Source organism: Prinia subflava, chromosome 15 (genome assembly GCF_021018805.1).
Source record: "Prinia subflava isolate CZ2003 ecotype Zambia chromosome 15, Cam_Psub_1.2, whole genome shotgun sequence".
Taxonomy (NCBI): Eukaryota; Metazoa; Chordata; class Aves; order Passeriformes; family Cisticolidae; genus Prinia; species Prinia subflava.
The window spans coordinates 12757961-12762675 of record NC_086261.1 but is presented as its reverse complement, the minus strand read 5'-3'; the positions used below and the strand labels follow the sequence as shown (position 1 = coordinate 12762675).

Below are 4715 nucleotides of genomic sequence, written 5' to 3'. Positions count from 1 at the left end.
CGCCGCGCCCGACAAGAGGCCCTGAGGGAGTCATGCGGCGCCGTTCCCGGGTCCCGCCTCGCAGCGCGGCCCTCGCACGTCGCGGGAGATGGAGCCGCTCGGAGCCGTCACCTGCCCGAGCCGCCCCTGCAGCCCGGCCCCCGCCGCAGCCGCCCGCCTGCCGCAGCTGCAGCTGCGTGCTGTGTTTGGCACCAGACTCTGGGACGTGAATGTTGAATCGTGTACGATATTCTGAATGGCTGAAGGTCTATTTCACATCTAAATTTAAATAACATCAGGAAACTCCAAAAAAGAAGGCTGCTGCTGTGTCGTTACACTTCACGGGTTTTGTTGGATTGCCTCTGATCTGATTCTCAAAGTGATAAATAACATTTTTCTCTGCATCTCATGGTTTCAGTTCTTAATACGTTAGCTCAGTTGGGAAAGCAGTTGTCCAAATGGCTGAGAAGGGAACTGCACCCAACTTTGGTACCCTTAACTTATAATCAGACCTGGCCATATGTACATACACACACATACCACATGTGCTTATTTCATTCTTGACAAGAGGGAGGCTACAATGAATGTAGAATAGATAAATCTGCCTGAAAAATGGGTTGTACTTGGAGAAGAGCCTCAATGGGTGGCTCAGGAAGACAGCATGGCTCTTGGAATAGGTATGGATTAGTCTGACAGAACAGAATCTGAGACTTGGGGAAACCAGATCAGTAGATATGTTAAGACTTCAGTAAATCTAAAAAGAAGTCAAACCCAGGAGATCATGGGACAAACTCACACGTAGTTTTGGTTTTAACACAGAATCTTGTTTGGACAGAATGAGGGAAGAAACCAGTTGTCTGGGTGTCTTTATATTAAGCCAAGAACAATGTTACAGCTGGAGGCAGTGGTATGGAAGCTGAGATGGGAGGATAGCAGTAGGAGGTGGGCTGGGAAGTGCAGTTCAGTGCAGTAAATGCTGTTTGGATGTGGCATTACATGGGCAGTGGCTTTAAACTGAAAGAGGGTAGGTTTAGATTAGATATTAGGAAGAAATTTTTTACATTTAGAGTGGTAAGTCACTGGCACAGGATGCCCAGAGGAGCTGTGGCTGCCCTGTCCCTGGAAGTGTCCAAGGCCAGGCTGGATGGGGCTTTGAGCAGCCTGGTCTAGTGGAAGGTGTCCCTGCCAATGACAGCAGGTTGGAACTAGCTGATCTGTAAGGTCCCTTCCAACCCAAACCATTCCCTGCTTCTATGAGGAAATGCCACAAATTGCCACAAAAGTTCATCGAAAACACTGGAACTGCAGTGACTCCAGCAGCTTGCTTTACAGTACCACCATATATTGAAAATATATTATTTTTAATAGGTGTATCTCAGGTCTAGAAGGCATTTCCTTTGTAAATATAATGACTGGATTTGTCCATAAAGATGGCAGTTGAATTTGAAAAACCTCAGGAAAGGATGTCTGAACTGATGCAGGCGGAAAGGGTTATTGATGCAACTGAGCTTAGGACTCTGCTTGCTGAATTCTTGAGAGTGCTGGATTTAAAGCGTTTATCGGGCAGCTGCTGAGTGAGGAGCACTGTTCCTTGCGGGGAGCGGCAGGCAGCCAGCAGGCGGCAGGAAGAACTCATTAAACCCACAGCGGTGCGCATTAACCGGGCACCGCGGATTTTAGCTGCAAAACCTGTTCTGCCTGTCATGAATTCTTACCAAACGGTGCGAGATCTTTCCGAGGGGCGAGGAGGGGAGGGCTGAAGAGCCGGCCCGGCCGCTGCCGCTGAGCACCGCGCGGTGCTGCCCGCGGGCCGCGCTCAGCCCGCCCAGGTGGCCGCGGCGGGGCCGGGACACGCCGGGGCGGTGCCGCCCGGCCCGCCCCCACCTCGGGCCGTACGGGAAGTGATGTTGCCTTGACGGAAAAGACACGGTCGGAGCCCAAAAAAGGGCAGGTGCGGTGTGACGCGGCTGCGGGAGCTCCGGCGGCCGGGAGGCGAGCAGGTAGGGCGGCAGGGCAGGCGGGCAGGGGCGGCTGGGCTGGGCTGGCACAGCCCCGGGACCGTGTTTCGGGCAGGGAGCTCTGGGTGCCGGCGCCCCTCGACTCCGGAACAGCGACCCGGGCTGTAACAAAGGGGCCTCACTCGGGAGATCGGAGCGAGCCGTCGGCAGGCTCGGCCTCAGGGCTGCCCTCAGGTGCTTCCCCTCTGGGCTGCCCTCAGGTGCTTCCCCTCTGGGCTGCCCTCAGGTGCTTCCCCTCTGGGCTGCCCTCAGGTGCTTCCCCTCTGGGCTGCCCTCAGGTGCTTCCCCTCAGGGCTGCCCTCAGGTGCTTCCCCTCGGGGCTGCCGCGGGCGAGCGGCCGCGCTCGGGCCTCCCCGCGCAGCTGCTGCTGCAGCATCTGCCGGCTGCCCGCCGCTTCAGACCTGCGCTTCGTTTTGCAGAGGAGAAGGGGATTGCATGTCTGGTTTGAATTTTTAAAAAGGCTTTAAAAATGGTCAATCATTGTGAAAGCACTGCAGTGCTATCTGCCTAGCCAGGACTCAGGTCTTGTGTGTGGCTATCAGCAGACCTGTTGCTCCTTTCTGAGCACCGCAGGTTTGCTCCTCGGAGGGAGGCTTTGTGCTGGGAAGGCCCTTCAGCACGATTTGCAATGCTTGGGCTGAGTTTACACTTTGATGATCTTGGATCTAAAGAGAGCTAAATCCATCAGAAACACCTATTAATTTTCCTAGCTCTGTAAGTAACTAGAGTATATTAAGATATAAATGGCATTTTTAATGGTGCTAGCAAAGTATAAAGGATATTCTCAGAACTCTCAAAAACACTCAATTTTTATCTCTTAGAGGTGTATCAGGAATATTTTGAGCTTTCTGATTGTATGAATCCTCTAACACTTCCCTCATGGATGGTGCTTAGGAGATTTTCATCAGGATAACACATGTTTGGTGTTAGTTCTGCAAGGTGGTGTGTTGTTATACTTACAGGTTTTTCTTTGAAACTACAAAATCTGTTCTGCCCTTTCTTGGAAATGTAATCTTACATAGACATCTTCTGTCAGCCTTTCTTTTGTGTAACAGACTTTTATTAAACTTGTGAGTGTTCCAAGTACTTTCCACCCAGGGAAAAGCATATACTGCAATATGCATTTCAAATGTTGATAGGTAAATGTAGGAGTGGTATTTGTAATGCTAAATGCATGTCTCAAAAGCATGGTTAAAAAGATGGAAAAAAGAACAGCATGTTCCTGTGTTTCTCGTTCAGGGTTCCGATTTTACATCTACTTAATCTCTTGCACAAAGGAGTTTGGGAGAGAGGGTGTGCTACAACTTACACTGGTTTATTTTCACAGTTAACAAAATTTCTCATGAGCAACCAGATGTCTAAAACCAGACTGTAAGTTTGTTTTATCACGATCGTTAAACACGGGAACACATTGTTTTATCACTTGATTACACATTTCCTTTTCTTTCAAAGAGAAGATAAGGTGAGATAAAAGAATTCTGAAGTAGCATTTGAAATTTACAGAAACAAGAATTATGTGCAGTAACCCTGTGTGCCCTTGAGCTCTCGGTTGTGCTGGTAAATGACCATTGAAAGGTCTGTCCCTTTCAAGCATAGCCCTGGACTTGCAGATCAACACCATTGCTAACACCAATCTGTCACAGTCAGCAGAGGTAGTTAGAATTTAATTTAATTTGAAGAAACAGGCAAAATTTGCACTAGAGGTGGAGTATAAAGAATGAGAACTCCTTTTCCCCTGTTGATGTCTCAGCATATAATTAAGATGTATTTAAAATGTGGTAAAGTAATGATTTAAATAATTAATCATCAAATATTCCCTTCTGAATTAAAGCTGCATTATTGTACTCTGCACATGTGATTAGCCCTGCAGAGGGTCACTCAGATACTTACAGCTGAACTTTTCCTGGGCTGGGCATACATTGTGCTCTGGAACCTGCTTTTGTTCCTGTTATCTTGTAGATGCCACTCAGTGCTGCAGATACAATTTTTGAGTTTACAGCACTGGCTTCAAACATGCCTAAAAAGTTGTTTAGGTACAGCATGGTTTCATAAAAGGCAGCTTTTTTAGCAGAAACACTTTTTTTTTCTGTTAACATAAATATTTGCCAATCAGTCTTTCTCTGGATATAGCATCTGGTTATGAGCTTTCTTTTCCACATTTCTTTCTTTCTCTTCTTAGTCAGAACTGCATCCCTGTCAGGAAACAAGATTAACTTGAACCACGTTAAATCAGCTCAGATCCCATAATGATTTAATTATCCTTTTATCTCCAGTGGAGCTTTATGAATAAGTCCTAGAACACCCTTACATTGTTGTGTTTTCATACATAAAACAGCAGAATTTACTTTTGATTTATAATAATAAGTAGTCTCAGTGCCTGTAATTTATTTTCCAATCTAATAAGCCTTATGACATATAGATTAAAATATGACATATAACCATCATACTTTTTTCCTGTGGTGTTGGTGTGGCTTCAAAGGGCTGAGGATGCTTTGGGGTGTGTGTGACAGTTTTGCATATCCTGGGTGGTGGAATTCTTTTCACATACTGGCACATTTCAGCACTCTGGAGCTGACCTAACAAGTTCTTCAGTATTTTAGACTACAGGAGGGAAAAAAAACCCAGGCAAATGTCCTTGCTTCTATGGCTCTGAGGATAATATCAAAGTGTAAACCAGTGATATTTTTCTGAGTTTGCAATTTTCCATAGCTGTTTTCT

At 46.9% G+C, this 4715-nt stretch overlaps 1 protein-coding gene across 2 annotated transcripts in view; it reads left to right on the top strand.

Moving 5' to 3' along the window:
* The first annotated feature begins 1799 nt into the window (after positions 1-1799).
* The window catches only part of RAB27A (RAB27A, member RAS oncogene family), a 30766-nt gene continuing 27850 nt past the window's right edge, over positions 1800-4715 (top strand). The window contains exon 1 of one of the 2 annotated variants that reach the window (XM_063412596.1): positions 1800-1979. The gene's annotated coding sequence lies outside the window, so the exon portion shown is untranslated. The remainder of the gene's footprint in view (positions 1980-4715) is intronic. The other variant, XM_063412595.1, reaches the window with a different exon arrangement.